Raw genomic sequence first — 17,401 nt, 5'->3', positions numbered from 1 at the left:
AGAACTTTAAAATACCCCATGATAATAAGATGATCAGAGCTTTGTAAAACACGCATGACATTTATTCCAGGTCTCAATGAAGGAAGTGCTGCAAGAGATTGACTACTTAATCAGAAAGGTCTTTTCTATGATTTTCCTTTCCATCCTGTGACAGTGATCCGTTGTAGCACTGGTTTTCTCAACTCTGTGTGAGGAGGAGGGAAGGGATGACAGAATATGCCTATTTCTAGGAAAGGAGAAATGGGAACATTCAGCAAGGACATACAGCAGAAGAGGGAAAATGAAATTTCTAATAAAGATCACAACTAACCAGGAGAAAAGAATTTTGAAGTTTCGTTGGCTTTTTTTTTTTTAAACAACATCCTGTGCTCTCTTTGTTTCTGCAGACAGAAACTCCATTAAACAAGTCTCACATTTGACATCTATAATATGTTTTAACTTGTGTGTCTTGAGAATGCAGGTGTCTGGGCCTGCTTGGTGCAAAAGAGAGCTGCTCTTCTGCGTGCACTTTCTACCCAGGCCCCCTCTGTGGGAAAAGTACTGTTAATTTGAGGCAACAGCTTCCCAACAGAGATTGCCCAAAAATGAATTCCTTGTTGCCCCCATTATGTCTGTTCCCAGCTGGAGAGTCTTTCAGCAGATAGACTGTGCCTTCACAATTCTCTGCTAGGTGAATTTTCTGCCACCATGCTAAGCATCGTGCAATGTCCCCTGTGTAACATTGACTGAAATGTAGAAAACGATCAAGTCATCTAAAAGGATATGGGGAGGTTTTAATTTCCTGAAATAGACCTGCTGTTCAGGCAGTATTGCCTTCTCTATAATAGGAAGTTCAGGAATATCAATTTCTAAATTTGTCTATTCAAATCAGCCTATTACCATTAATGCCAACTCCATTGAAAAACCATGAGTCAGGCCCCCCCAAAACCATGAGAATTTAATGGTGTAGAAACATTGTCCCTTTTTCTTTGTCATCTGATTTTTTTAAGCTTTTTGGAGACAGGTTTTCAAGTTCTTCTTCACAAAGGCAAGATTAGAAATTTACTTTTTTTCCCTCTCTGTGAGAAGAAAGGTTTTCTTGTCGTCGTATGAGTTCAGGAGCTGAGCCAATGTAAAACTGCAGGAACTGACAACACCCCCTGATGTTTTTTTCAGGTGCTTCTGTCACTAAGAGATGCTGCACACCATCATAACCAAGTTAATTGGTTAGACCTGTCCAAGTGCCTGTGCACAGACGCTTAAGTGCACAGTCATCAGCTCATATAAAAAAAGAGCTGGAAAGAGCTTCTTCTGGTCCACCTCTTTGGTTACGGGTGAGATCTGCTAAATCTGTGCCTTTCTTCCTCAGTCTGTTCTTAAAGATCCCTGACAGTGGAAGCTCAATCATTTCCTCACTGCCTTATATTTAGAAAATCATTCCTAAATTGTAACTTGAGTCTACGGTGTTGTAATTTAAGATCATCTCTTCTTAGCCTGTGAGATATCATGGAGAATTTATTGCTCCATTCCACTGTGCAACAGCCTTGTCAGGTCTCCTGACAGTTTTTCTTAAGTTTAATAACTCAGTCTTTCAATCTTTTCTATTAGATTGTGTTTTCTAGGGCTCTGCTCATTCTGGTGGCTCTGCTCTGGAAGACTCTCCAAGTGGTTCACTTCTTCCTGAAGCACAGCACCCAAATCTGGACATGTTATTTTAACTAAGCCTAACTAGGACTGAGTAGGCAGGAAGGACCATTCCACATCTCTTACTGTTAAACTTCTGTTTATGCATCCTAGCATGCAATTAACCTTTTTCGTATCAGCTTGGTACTGCTGCTCACGTTCAGCTTGTAGCCCCCTACGCCCTCCTGAATAGTTCCTGAACTGATCAGCTGCTCTAATTCTTGTATTATGCAGCTGCTCATTCCTACCTGACATTAACGCTTCACACTTACTAAATAGCGCTATATATTTTTCAGACTATTTCTTCAATTTGTGAAAACCGTCTTGATTTCTAATTCTGCCCCTAGATGTGTGTGCAATCTCTCCCAGCTTTGCCTCAGCTGTGCACTTAATAAGCGTATTCTCTATGCCATTGTCTGAATTGTTAGTGACTGAACAGAACAAAATCCAGAACAGACTGTTGCAGAACCTCATCTGATAACTACTTTCTGGATAAAGTTCCTTAACCCAAGCTTTCACCCATGGCATCATAGTTTCATTTAGACTGTGTCTCCTTAGCAATGCAACAACAAAAGCGTTTCTAAATCAAAACCTGCCACTCCTATTTTTTCCATATGCACCAGAAAAAGCACTTTTCAAGATTAGTGAACTAATCCTGTTTTAAGAAAGTAGGTCACTACCATATTCATTTTCAAAGTTTAATAAATATTTATGGCCATCTGTAATTACCTTCAGAAGAATCCTGCATGTTTCCACAGAAAATGCTTTTGCTGCACCCCAAATACATGTGCCTAGCTATTCCTCATCCTCTCCTCTCCTCTCCTCTCCTCTCCTCTCCTCTCCTCTCCTCTCCTCTCCTCTCCTCTCCTCTCCTCTCCTCTCCTCTCCTCTCCTCTCCTCTCCTCTCCTCTCCTCTCCTCTCCTCTCCTGTCCTCTCCCACCTAATTCTAAGAGAACCCCAGGAAATAGCATGAACTACTTGAGCCTTTTCTCTCTTTCTGGTGCCTACCAGGTTCTCTCCAGGTCAGCTAATGTAAATTCACTTCAATATTTCAAACCTGTTTAAAGGAGGTAAGAAAGTCTAACCCTGGAACCTAGTATTGCCCAAATGATTAGAGTAGTCACAGATGATCAACATATTCAGAACAGCAAACTAACATTCGAACATGATCCTCAAACAATGCCGTCAAATAATTAAAAGCAGTGATTATATTTAAGAGGGTCTTGTTCCTTTAGAGCATACCCTTGTTAGATTATTCTTCTTGAAGGTTTTGTTGAGCTTCACTTGTACAATATCGTATAGAGATTCTCATATTTCTCGAGGGGTTACACAAGTACAGAGCTGATCCATGATTTCATGTGTGGCCTCCATACCCTGCATCAGGCTTCGTGCAGGAGTCGGTAAAGTCATGAGGCTCCAAGCAAGTACAAAGTCCTGGCTGCCCATTTCGGAGTAAGTTCAGGGATTCTGTTTATAACCCCCGGAGTAATTTACTTGTGGATCTGATCTGGGGAATGATCTGTAGTCTATCACTTGGGTAGACTGTTCATTTTGTGGGAACCACATTGAGGCAGTCCAACAGAAAATTATGTTAAAGACATTCTGTAGTGAGGACTTGTAATTTGTACACAAGTCTGGGGAAGAGCACTGAATCAAGAAAACTTAATTTTGACAGTCCTGATATATAGTCTATTTTGGTTAACCAAAAGGAACACATACATTTTCTACATTAGAGAAATTTCCATTATTTTTCTCTCAGCCATGAAAATCGATTTTGATGTGATTACACTCAGAGCCTGCTTGATGTGCTTCTGACAGTATGAAATGGATAGAAACGGTGGGTGGTGTTGAATTGAGGATACTGTGGTTAGCTGAACTCTGTCACAAACTGAAAATGGTAAGATTAAAGCACACACCATTAATGTATTGAGCAGGAAAGTGAGCCTTAGGAGAAATGGTGATTACGATATTTTGATGTTGAAGATTGCAAAAGATTCAAAGAGCTTTCATCATCTTCTCTTTACTGTAATCACTGACATTTGTTGGTCTGGAAGGAGGTCACCGAAACTCCTCAGATGAAAGCAGCCCTTAACAGTAAGCAAAAGGGCTATGCCTAAACATTGGTGGATATATGGAAAAAGGGAAGTCACCATATTTGGAACTACACAGAACAATGAAGGTTTTATTCTGTTCACATTGATTACACCGGGCTCATGATGGCTTCATGGACACTACTTCCCTTTTTGAACTCAGAAATGAGTAATAGGTAAATGTCATAAAGCCCGAGTTTTCAAATTATCTAGTCACCCAGATGTGTGGATCCTCTTCTGAAAATGTTTAGATTTAGCAAGACTGGAACTTGCTACCTGGCTACTGAGGCACAGTGATGTGAGCAGTTCCGACCACGTTTTCCTCTAGCAGGACTGAGGATCTGCTGTTACACACTTTGGTGGATACTTTGCTCATAGATAGGTAAAACCAGAAGAAATAAACATAGTATGTTTTCAACAAGGTTACAAAACCGGGTTGTTATCCCAGATGCATAGGAAACTTCTACCATCTGAAGGGTTTTTTAGCAGTTTCTGCGTTATGCCTTGGGAGCAGAGGATTTGGAAGAGGACATTTATGAAGGTTCCCTGACTTTTTGCTGTGTCATAAGTATCATGATGATTGTTTGTCTTCTGTTACTCTTTCTGTCCAGGGTGACAAGAGGTAACTATGGGTCTATTAGACAGTGTATTTTTAAGTCTTTATCTCACATTTTACAGGCGTCAAAAATATTCTCTTTTGGTGTGGATTTTAAATGTAAGGGTAAGCTGCTTCTGAATTCATTCATTCTCAATAGCATTCTAATGGAGTTAAATAAAGATGCAATCAATAGGGTTATATACATAATAAATCAAGTCCTATGGAAACGCTATAAAATGTACACAATTAAATAGCAATTTATATCCATCTTAGTTACTAGCTATGTTGAAGAATTGAGAAGAGAATTATGGTTTGGATTGAGCAAATCTCCAAGCATGTGCTAAGCTTACAGTTCCCATTGACAGTAAAGTCTAGCCCACTAATGAATGTTTTTCTGACTGAAGTCTTTAATCTCTCTGAACCTCAGTTTTCACCATACAAATAAGAGTTCTTTATCTCAGAATATTGCTGTGCAGACATACCTGTTAATTTTGCAAAAACATTCAGATGTAACAATTATGGAAGCGGTTATATGCACACATAAATATTGCTCTCTGCCAGTAGCAATCATCCTTCCTTTACACGTCTCTCTGTACTTAAACAGTTGTGTGGTGACCTTCTATCTTTCATCACCTGGCTGCTCCAGTTCATAGTAGGTATTTCACAAATATACATGAAATATATATTTGAAATATATATATTAGGTCCTACTATGTGTAGCTTTCTCTGTCTTCAAGTGGAAGTGATCGGTCCTTCACATGGGTCAGGGTAGAGGAACTAGAGTGTACTCTTTCTGTAGAGTAATAATGACAGATATCTGGTCACTATAATTGATGAAACTCTGTGCTAACATTTTTCTTTTAGCATAAACCAATGAAGTTAGGACCTGGTTTTCTTTGCCAAACATGTCCCGGTCCTCATGCTCATTTAATAGTTTTTCTAAACCGTAGGAATTACATAATCTAAAAGAACTAAATGATTTAAGAGAACTAATGTCCCATCCAAATCACGGAATCACGGTATGACGGGATTGTCAGAGTTGGAAGGGACCTCTAGAGATCATCTAGTCCAACTCCCCTGCTGAAGCAGGATTCCCCAGAGCACATTACTCAGGACTGCATCAAGGCGGGTCCTGAAAATCTCCAGAGAAGGGGACTCCACGACCTCCCTGGGCAGCCTGTTCCAGGGCTCTGTCACCCTCACTGGAAAGAAGTTTCTCCTCATATTTCAATGGAACTTCTTATGTTCCAGCTTGTGCCCGTTGCCCCTCGTGCTATCGCTGGAAACCACTGAAAAGAGTCCAGCTCCATCATCCTTCAACCCACCCTTAAGGTACTTGTAAACATAGATAAGGTCTCCCCTCAGCCTTCTCTTCTCCAGGCTAAAGAGCCCCAGCTCTTTGAGCCTTTCCTCGTAAGGGAGATGCTCCAATCCCTTAATCATTTTAGTTGCCCTACGTTGTACCTATAATATTGAATGTACCTATATGTGTGTACCTATAATATTGAAATAGTTGGTAGTGTGGAGATTTTGAAAACAACACTGTGAGCTGCAGAAAATCTAACTTCATTTCAGCTGTGTAAAGGTTTGAGTCTGGTCTAAGGTTGTCATCTGCATGACTTCAATGTTAATGAAGAGACATTCACAAACATCGTCAGGGAGTGACACAATCCACCTACTCTAGTCTCTTTTACGATGGATGAACTGTGTGTTGGAGGTATTTATCGCACTTCACTGGCTGCAGAAGAAATCTAGACAGCTAGTTAAGGCTAGATTAAATGACAAGATTAAACTGTCCTTTGAAGAGCTAAAATTAGGAGATGAATATGGCTTCAACACTCTTAAAAACAAACCCAGCTTTGAATATCTTGGTTGTTTCTGAAAATGGAATTTCATTACTTTTGAAATTGTTATTCTCTCTATGCTTTTACAGTGTGAATGATGGAAAAGTATTAGACAGTAGTTATATCTTAATAAAAAGTGCTTAACAAGCAAGAAGTATTTATATAGTATCCTATTAATCTAAATTAAACTCAGTTAAGTCCTTCTGGGATACTTACATGGTATATTCTACCCTTAATGTGTTCACGTTTCTCCCTTTACTGTTAGACTGAAGTATGTGTATGTACCAAGAGAAAATTACTTCCATGGGGTTTCATTTTAAAATCGAACATGCAAATCCTATTATTAGGTCAAATTTTGAAGTCCTTACCAAGTATTTTCTCAGTCATCACTCCACCAAGATTTCCACAGGACACTTTTTACTTTTAATGGTTTGATCTGTGGTTACTATAAGTTTCACATCTAATTTTCATGGTATGCAAATGTATCTCTTAATATAAAGTTTTATTTGCAATGCAATTTAGACTGCTTAGGGGTATTTTATTTTTATTTTGTTTTGTTTGCTCTCTATGGTTCTGTAGATATAAATATGCTTCTTTACCGTGCAATTTTTCCCTCTGGCTGTGTAATAACTATAATCCAGTGACTTCCTTTTTTTTTTTTTTTTCCTGGAAAACTTCCTCAATCTGTAAAGATGGGCTGAACTAATTTGTGAATTGTAGGCAATTCTTCAGCTTGGGAATTGAACAAGGAGATCTTGTATTATAATATCTTTACATTCCTTCCACTGATAGGTCCCTTGTACCCGCATCAGGTTGCACACATTGCCAGACCTGAGAAGGTAAGGGTGAGTTTAATGCGGCTATGGTTCTTTTCAATGATCCCCTTCTGATTACTTTCTGTTTTAGTATGGTTCACAATATGGAATAAGAGAAGAGAGAACGCTATTCCCCAATTTCTTATTCCCAGCCACGGCCTCCGGTTCACTGGAGCTTTGCCCTGGTTACTATTTTGCGAAGGGAGCAGTAAGGGATGTGAAGGTTGTGAAACCCCTTCTCAGACCTTTCCACTTTTTATATACACTCTCCCTCCCTGTCTCACAGCATTGGCTTTTGTTCTGTCATATTATAATGGAGTCGACATAGTCAATTTGTAATTAACGTGAGCCTTTCTCTCTCTCCTCCACCATCTTTCTAGTGACCCTAATAGCTGAGAAGTGGAAAGAGTTTTTGTGTGAAAAATAGGGAGTTCAGCTCAATCGCTGCTATGTTTACATTTCTGGCAGTATATTCAAGAACAGTTTATCAGAAAGGTACTCTCCTCACTGTTTTTTTTTTCTAAAGGTGCCAGCCAAGTCTGTCCTTTCTTTCACTTCCAAATGCTGTGTTTTGTCGCATGCCACCTTTCCGCGCACTGTCTTTGCTCCCGGCATGACTGCAATGCAAATATATAAATGAAGAAATTCAAGCTATTGACCTGAACACACAAAGCCCCTGGCAATCTTGCCTTATCCCACACCTCCATTTTTAGTTTCCATGCATCTTTTCCTCCCTATCATTCATTTAATATTTTCACTTTAATGCTCCCTTTGTCTCCTTTACCTCTCTGATTGCCTCTGTCATGTTTTATTCATTTGCTCTTCTGGTGTTTCTTCCAATCCCCTTTCAAAATACGCTTCTCTGAACAGTCCTTCCTGTCTTTTCCCACGTAGTTACTAATTCCCATAAGAGTGATCTAGTATCCCTGATGCAGCAGGATTTGATGTGGTGAAAAGCCAACATAGGAGCCACTAGCCTTCTCCTTGCCTCCCTTAGCGAGCCTGTGACATGTCCTTCAATGTCACAGTGTAAGGGAGAACGACTATTACTTCTTTGATTTAGATTAGCCCATTGGCTATTCTCATTCTTGCTATGGACAGACGCAGGTAAGGAAAGATTAAAGTTTACACTGAGATTATAAAGACAGTTCTGTGCTCAGCCTCCATCCAGCTTCCCTGCAGTCTCACTGGAGATCACACAGGAGCCAAACAGAAGCAGAACAGAGAAAACTCATGCTACAAAACAGAAAACCCAGTCTGTGTGTTAGCCACCCTGGAGGCGGTACTTGGGATAAGATATATTTTATTCAATGTTTTAAAACACTGCATACATTTGTAGTTCTACTTGTGAATCCATTTTCATACTGTGTTTTCATTCATTTTATTAAAACTATTATTTTGGGCCAAATTCCAGAGTCCTGACTTGAAGTCAATGAGAGGTTAATTTGAGTACAGACCAAATAAAAATTGAGAAGGTGTTTATCTTTTGGCAGAGTGATAGTACCTTGCCTGGAATTCTGACCTTGCAATGTCTAAGATATACAGCCCTGAAATAGAATCCAAGAGGAGATTTGGTCAGGGCACAACTGAAAGCAGATGGCATATATAACAAATCATTGAAAACTAAAAGCCCTGCTGAGAGCGATGTATGACATTCTGAAGGAAATCTGCCTTTGACACATTGTACTATCATTTAAAAAATTTAAGATCTCTTTTATGAATTGGAAAAAAAACATACTCCAGGTCCTGCTGGTCTCTGCTCTGCATTTGCATTGCAGAGCAAAGCAGGAGCTGCACTGCCAGCTCCAGTAAATAACACACCTCCTCATACATTCACCTCATTCCATTTCAGTTGCAGGAAGGGAGAAGACCAGTTCCTGTCCCCTTCCCAAGCTGGGAGACTGCTGTTTGGGAAAGAGGGTCCACCGAGAAAAGACAGATGAAGACGAAGGATGTGGTGTCCAAAAGGTACGGTTGTGGCTCCTTCCCTTGCTCATAAGGGTTTGACCAACTGCTGGGCCCAACGTAGTCTAGCCAACAGGACACTACCTGCCTTTTTTCCTCCACAGGTAGAATATTTTCCCTTCCCCAGCAGTGTAAACACTAAATATCACTCATCATTGACTAGTCTTAGGAACTGTGAAACCTGGCTTTGTCTTCGACAAGTCTGAACAAAGTCACTCAACTGCTTTGTTTTAGCCTGTTCATATAGTAATGCAAAATGGTGTTTTATTATTGATTTGATAATTATGTCTGAAACGTATGTAAACTAACATATTTAAGTGATGTACAATATGCTATGGTGTTTTTTGCAAGACAAATCATATTTATGAATGCAGTTCTGTAAGCAGAAGAAATTCAAAGAGCGTTTGTAAAATGCTCGTTACTCAGATGTAAATATTAAGCTATGATATCTGCATGAAGCTGATCAACCCAAGCCTTCTGTCAAAGCCCACATGACAGGCTCGCTCATCCCTGACAGCCTAATTGACACTATTAATCTCATGAGGAGACTAACTTTCACAATAATGTACAGTACATACAAATACAAAGAATTTATACACACCAGCTACCTTTCACTGAGATGTTTCAAAAATTATATTTAGCCTGTGTAACAATGTTTTTCATAATTTTATGTTTTGTGGACAGCCAGCAGTAGTCCTGTGGAAAAAGAGATCGGAAACTAATTAAAACTTTTAGCGTAATACATTCACTCAAGAGAGTTGAGTTGAAGTTGCAACCTTAACTATGACATTTGCTAACTTGGGAAGATCTGATTTTGCAGCCTTAGTAATGCTCTTTCCCCATCGGTTTGGTTAACATCCATATTCGGTGGTGCACAGGGGATCATTTGTAGAGCAAATATGCAAAAAATCTTTGCAGTCCATTTTGAAGTTTATTTAAAATAGTATAACATGAGTGTCACTCTAAAGTTGTTTTTTTTAAGGTCTGTCACTGCAGTGACAGAGCATAGGATCTGTATGAGCTGTAATGGAGCAGAACAGGGTCAAGTACAACTTTGACCTTTCCTAAAGATGACCTCTCAATGGTGAGAAGGTTTCTGTTTTTATATAATTGGTTGCGCAATTTTAAGGATAGCTACTTTTATGGTCTTTTGCATTAGTTTGTAGAGAAATTAACTTTTTTTTTTTTTTTCCCCCAATTAGAATCTGTATATGTGATCATGACTAATGTGAATTTTGGAAAAATCTGCTGAGGGAGAAGATAATGCTTACTTTAATAGTGTTCATAACATACTTTTCTATTTATGTGGAGTCCCCTAGGACTATTAAAAACAGACTGCATATTATAAGCTCTATTAATATTATGGGCTACGTATAGAATCCCTACATCTTAGGTGTGCTTCTATAGTACTAGACTATTGCATCTCCATGTAAAATACGAATTCCTTGAGCAGGAACTGTTATTGTATGCTTCTGAACAAGAAAGCATAAATATGTCCATATTGCTCTAATACAAGCATAAACGATAATGGCAAGAGTGTGATTTAACCCCAGTTCCCTTATCTTCATATATTAGAATCTACCATTTAAACCAGAGCATCTGAAAAAAAAGATGTAGAAAGTTGAGATCTAGATTATTTTGTGGGGGTTTTTTTGTTGGTTTTTCTTTTTTTTTTCTTTTTTTTTCCTGTCATGTTGCTTGATAAAGAAATAGAAGTTAAAATATTGACTTGGATAAAGAGGATTTCAGCAGTCATTGAAAACCACTCATCTGGATGTGTGGCAGCAGAGCCTGGGGTTGCAGTCCTGTGAGCAAAAGCCATGAAAACTCGCCTCTAACCTCGTATTCCCAACTGTACTGGCACCAGCATTCATCTGAGACCACAGTGAGGTGGGTCAGAGAGTGACGCTGGCAGAAAACTAACCCAGCAATAAAAAATTTCTGCTGGTTCAGCTCCCTGAGCCAGCTTGGCATGGGATCAGGCAGGTGCCAGGGCCGATGCAAAGGACCAGGAGACTCTGAGCTGGGAATGAGGGAAAACTGAAGAAGCATTGGCTTAGTTTGGTGAATGTTGTTGTGATACTGCACCTTGACTGGCAAAGAAAAATGAAGATCAGCTTTCTGTTTCCAGCACCAGAGGGCTTTCTGGGTCCCCAGGAGAAGCATCAAACCAGATTCCTTTTCCTCTATGGGCAAGAGCAAAATGCCAAGTTTAGGTATGATTGGGGAACGAGAGGAGAGGTTATCTATCATTCTAAATATGTTTTTCTAGCTGCAGTACATGTGCTGGCAAACAAATAATCCTTGATTTTGAGGAGGATCCCTGCATCAGTGCTCACTAGGACTTTCGGCGTGCGGAAAGGCTGCCCACAGGGCTGCCAGCTATCACGGGCACTAGGCACCACCCAGCTCCAGGGGCTCCGGCTCCACCAAAAAGCTGACTATCTCTCCCTGGCCAGAAAAAGAAGCAAAGACTCAGCCCTGTTAGTTACAAGGGAACTACCAGAAGGCCCCAGAAGGACCCAAAAAGTTATAAACTTGGTCTTCCTGATTAAAAGATTTTACACCATTTATAGAGCTGCAAGCAAATATGGCACACAACGAAACCATTCTTCTAAGAGGGAATGTTGGAGGTCCATTATTTTTCACTCACTCTTTCTCACATTTAAAACATTTCCATTTCTATTTTGATTTACTCTCTCCTTCTCTTCCCATTTCTCCCGCCATCTCTCAAAAATACAGAATAAACATCCATTCTTTAATGGTGACTTAGAGCAGTCAATTAAACTGCACAAAGTTAGGAAAATATAACCTTCTATCACATTAATTTTAATTATTGGCCACAAAATATTTGTTTTCACCAAAGTGCTTTGCCTTATGAAAAATAAATGAAGAAATTTTTAATTGCAAACAGAAAAATGTCTGTATTGGGTTGGTTTCAACGTTAGCTATCGCTATTTTTATTTAATAGTACATTTTCATTGTTAAGTGCTATTTCCTGTACTTCTGAGGTGCTTGTAAATTTAGACGTTATTGTGTATATAGAGGGTAGAAAGATATACGTGTTGATTTCAACTGGGTCTTTTTTTCCATTCACATGCTTACACAAGGTGCATAGCAATGGGTATTTTTTTTTTTCATTACGAAACAGCTGCATTTGCGTTCATTTGGTTGCAAAGCTGTTTACTTTTGAAATTACTTTATTAATTGAAAAACTTGTAAATATTAGTAATGTCTCCTCCTACTGTAATTGCTACCACATTTTTATCCACATTCCCCTTACATTTGTTGCATGTCAAGCCTGTTCAACTACTTCAGTAAGAGGGAAGAAGGTATGATAAAGAGGGAATAAGATGATAAAACAGTATTAGTTAGCCCCATCTAATCCTTGGATCTCAAATGTTGATAGAAATATTAATGAACTGAGACCCTGACGATGTTTTCAGATGGGACTGTTTTACTCACAGGGGGACACTCAGATCTAGAGAAGTTGCACCATGACTCTGATTTAAACAGGCTTCACCTGACAAACCCAATCTGCGTCCTATCACTGTAACAGAGCTAAAATAACACACAAGGCACTTTTTTCCTAAGCATGTTCTTTAATTCATTAATCTGTAGACTGCTTTTTCCACCAACGCTGAATTTGAAAGTCTTTTTCTTTTTTCCTGTTTGGAAGATCAGAGATGGTCCTGATGCATAAACCACTTTTTTATATTTATTTAGTGGAAGAAACACATCTGAAATCCTGAATAAAGCACAGACCCCTTTCTGCAAGCCCTCAATTCTTACTGGGAGCTCTGCTTGGAGGGCTTGCAGGATCGGTTCAGAGAATACGTGAGGAAGATAAGACGGAAAAAATAGGAAAGAGAGAGAGATTGAAAGGGATTTTGTGGAGACAGAGATATATTAAACCAGACTATGCTTTCTATTTTCAGAAGTCTAAGGAAAGTTCAGCTCTGACTTCAGAAAAAAGGATTCAAAAGAAAACATGCAGCTAGGATTAGTGTTTGCTAGCACGCTTCACTATTAAATTCAGTTAATGTGGTGTTCAAAAGTCAGCTCAGAGAGAACTTTCTGGAATAAAAGAACACGCCTTGTTTCTTCCTCTCTCCCTCTCTCTTGTCTCTCACGCAAATGTACACCGGCACGTTCCCAGGGCCCAACAGATTTCACAGTGGATGGATGAGATACAACGTTAACCACATAACCTTTTGGTCAACCTAATGGGTCTGTTTTCTCTTAAACGTAACTAAGCTGACTAGTAACCTTTTAAAACTCAAACTTCTTTGTAAAGCAGAAAAAGAAACAAAACAAACAGTCTTTATAAATAAATTAAAATTCTAACTAAAAAGCTAATTATAAGGGTATTTGTTTTGTTTGAGGTAAGGCACATCTATTATCATAAAGATAATTAACTCAGTCTGACAGATCTAATAAAAGGACAAGTTTAGCATTGGCTTAGCCAGAAGCCCAAGGCAAGCAATTTTTATAATTACTAGTTATTGTAACTGGGCTCAGAGAAAATGGTCTGTGATATTTAAACAGTAATGTTAATTTGCATTTAGACCCATTTTTTTCCTCTTTCCCAGGCAAGTTCTATTTAGCTGGAATGAGTAAAAGAAACTTGAATAACTTAAAAAAATAAGAATGGCTCTCTTTACAGAAAAACTTGGTCTCTTTATGCCTGGATAATTAATATCCTCACAAGGTAAGTGCTCTGGTAATCACAAAACAATTAAACAGCTTAACACAGTTTTAACACACGGGAACTGTTGAGTTTTCAGCCTGAAATGATGTCTGTAGACTGCATTTATTTGGGGCAACTGTGTCTACTAATGCAGAGATCTGCTACGTATACCTCCACTGCCCATGCCCTCCACGTGCCCCTGCTGTAGAGCAGGTGAAGAAAGGGCTGGAGAAGGGGGGAGGAAAGCACTCGGCTGCTGTAAGGGAAGTGGTTCCCATTCATAAAGAGAAAAGGAACAAAATAACGTTCAGGAATATATGCATAAGAAGTAAATTGCTCCTGCTGGCATGGTGTAGTAGCCCTTTAACTAATGCTTACCTCGACATTTCCCAGCGCATTCTCTGCGAGAAAAACAAATCAACATTTTAAAAGGAGAAAGTTATTTTTTAACTGCTTCTGTAATGAAGGTTTTAGAAATAAGTAATAACTAGAGTGAAAAAATACATTGGTGATATACTACGGAAAAGCACTTAAAGTACTTGCCATTCAAGTATGAATTTCATTATGTCCTACAGGCAGATAACGCTAACCCAGTGCATTTTGCCCATGGAGGACCAGATCTGGGGAGCCCTTTAAGCTCATATAGTCCTAAGCTCCCCAGTTTTCAAAGTGATAGGGGGCTGGTCTAGAGATGCTGTAAACTGCCCTAAATCCGTTGAAGAGAGCTTGAGTCCCACAGCACCGCATGAGTTTCCCATGACAGAGCAAAGGAAGCACAGGGTCTTTGCAAGACGGTAGAAAAGACAAATTTGAGAACCTTGAGGAGCAAAGGGACCTGATCGATGCCTGTTGGAGCACAGAAAGGGGCAGCCTGTGTTTGCTGCCTCGCTTCCTGTTCCCCCTTGATCCCAGCAAGAGCTACAGCCCAGAGGGAGGTTGCAGAATTGGGGTGCACTTCCCCACCCATTGGCTCACAGCCTTTTTCATGGGATGGTGTTTTTAATGCAGTTCTCTGGTTTTGGGCCCCAAGAATTTGCATTAATATTTTTCCATTCCATGTTATAGCAAGGATTTTATTTTGTTATCAATCCTGCTAACTTTGCTGGGTTGTTCTTTTTTATTTTTTTTTTTTTTTTCCCCCTGCTGTTTTTACATCTGGTGGGATGGGCAATTGACTGTTCCTGCTGCACGCTGTACATCAGAGGGCTGGAGCCCCTCTGCTGTGAGGACAAGCTGAGAGAGATGGGGTTGTTCAGCCTGGAGAAGAGAAAGGTCCTGGGAGACCTTAGACCTTCCAGTACCTAAAGGGGCCTACTGGAGAAATGGGGATGGACTCTTGATGAGGGAGTGGAGCCACAGGAAGAGGGGTGATGGTTTTAAACTGAAAGATGTGATATTTAGATTAGGTATTAGGAAGAAATTCTTTCCTGTGAGGGTGGTGAAGCACTGGAACAGGTTGCCCAGAGAAGCTGTGGCTGCCCCATCCCTGGAAGTGTTCAAGGCCAGGCTGGATGGGGCTTTGAGCAACCTGGTCTAGTGGGAGGTGTCCCTGCCCATGGCAGGGGGGTTGGAACTCGATGATCTTTAAGCTTCCTTCCAACCCGAACCATTCCGTGATTCGGTGATTCTATGGTGTGGGTAGAAGTATTGCTTCCTAGCCCTTTTGCTGCCTGGCTGTCTGAGACTGAAGACACTGCCCTAGCATTTTGTGCTTCGCTATTAAAGGGTTTGATGTGTTTTTAAACAGCTTGGCCAAGATATTTTTTTTAATGGGAGGCTAAATTTAGGATCATAAATGCCTATTTGAACTCTGAAATTAGCATATACTCTATCTTATGTTTGGCTATTGGCTGTATATTAATAATTCAGGTTTTGTCTTCAATAAAATGTACTTTTTCACCAGATAAGAAAAATGAGATTTTTATCTGTTTTGACTGAAGATTTTGATGATATTTTAAAAATTTATTTTTTCAGCCTTCTCGTGCTTTGAGGATTTATGCATTTATTTATTCAGAAGATCCCCTGCCCACCAAAATCCCAATGTGACTTTGTGTGTCTGAGAAGTCCAACTGTTTGATTACTCACCATCTGAGTAGCTATGTGTGCGCTTTGCTGGAGGAGAGCTCAAGGGCCTGATCATTGAAGATAACAAGCACCGTATGGGCTACTGGCTAAACATCACTTGCAAGAATTTGGCCCTTTTCAGAGTCATGCGCCAAGAAGACCAGCAAATATTCATCTCCAGCTAATGTGGAGGAGGGAAGGTTCAAGGATGAGGATTGATTCTACTAACTGTAACATAAAATGTAACCCCTGAGCTGCTGAACACTTGTGGACATCAGCCTTAATCTCATCAGTTCCAGAAAAATGGTACTACCTCTGTTAGACAGAAACAGGCAGACAAAAATTCACATTTTGGTGTGTATTGATGGCCCTTGAAGCCAGAACACAGGCAGAACCTGGCTCAGGATTTTGAAATTTGGGTGAGGAAAACAATCCTTCCTCTTCTGAATTGTTGTATGCATAAAAAAACAGCAGCAGGATACTTTGCAGTTCCCATCTACCCTGAGTTTTGGAAATTTTTAATCTGGTTTCTCTAGACCCCCAGGATTTTATTCGGAGTGCGGTACTGCTAAACTTCTACCACCACCACTTGGTGCTCCTAACACTAATATTCAGTTTTCTTGGTGGAGGAAATTGTTGGTGGCAACTCTATGGCTTTCACTTGCTTCTGTAAATTTAAAAAAAAAAAAATCTTAGGGGCAATTGTCATCATATTTTAAGAATTTAAAGTGGGTCAGCTTTTGGCCTAAATGGATTGATGGAGCCCTTTAAATAGGCTCTTGCAAGAGCGTGTTATTAATCACTTGCAGCAGCCAAAAAAAATTACATTGTTTCCTTGCTGAGAATAGCATGTTTTCCTTTGCTTATGAATTGATCCCCGAAAGGTTCCTCCCGGGAATATGTTTGTTCTTTCTTTCTTTCATTCTTTCTTTCCTTCTAAGGCGAAATGGCTTTAAACTACAGATGTGCTAATCTGTAGGAGACTCCAGAACTCATTGATCTGTGGGCAGCGTAGGTATTAATCTACCTGGGTTGGGAAACTAAAAGAATGAACGATTAATTAAATAGCCTTGAGGTTATTTTTCAAAACAGCATTGTAAGCAGTGATGGGCAAACCTCGAAAGGTTTTTATACTGGGTTCAGTTCAGATCAACTCCCTAAATTTCATAGACTGATCTGATCATTGGAAGCATACATAAGAGGGAAAAATACTTTGAGGCAGTATTTTAAGTTAGACCAATCAGCCCAGTGGGGAAAAATGAGAAAGTGTTTAGAAAATGCATTTTAATCTGGGCCTGAGAGTCAATACGCATCCTAAATACATTGAAATGAATCTATAAGAGAAAGCACGGGTGTTTAGACAGTTTTCAAAATGTTGTTCAGGGGAAAGTGCAGAATTTATTATCACATTTTATTGTTTCCAAAATGACTTAGCATTTTGTAAAATTAGTAACAACAATTTCAACACAATGCCATTTATTCTTTTCATAGCTTTTATTTCTTGTTGCTCCCACTGAATGAAAAGACCTTCCTCAAGTGACATGCAAGATGATACATGTTGTTACTGCCAAATCCCTCAGGATCATTTCTTCTGTGACACCAACGAAATGAAGGCATGGAAGGATGTCCGAGTATAGATTTTGTACATCAGCCCCCATGACAGTGCATAAAT

The 17,401-nt window shown here is 39.6% G+C and overlaps 1 long non-coding RNA gene across 1 annotated transcript; it reads left to right on the top strand.

The window, feature by feature from the left end:
- The first annotated feature begins 8,786 nt into the window (after positions 1-8,786).
- Positions 8,787-17,196, top strand: LOC141464836 (uncharacterized). The gene is made up of 4 exons (XR_012463262.1): positions 8,787-8,978; positions 10,683-10,865; positions 13,568-13,686; positions 15,640-17,196. It is a non-coding gene; the product is annotated as an uncharacterized lncRNA (long non-coding RNA).
- Positions 17,197-17,401: the final 205 nt, after the last annotated feature.

The sequence above is a fragment of the Numenius arquata genome, chromosome 5 (assembly GCF_964106895.1).
Source record: "Numenius arquata chromosome 5, bNumArq3.hap1.1, whole genome shotgun sequence".
In the NCBI taxonomy this organism is placed as follows: Eukaryota; Metazoa; Chordata; class Aves; order Charadriiformes; family Scolopacidae; genus Numenius; species Numenius arquata.
Note: the sequence above shows the minus strand (reverse complement) of the source record. Positions and strands in the feature narration are given on the sequence as shown.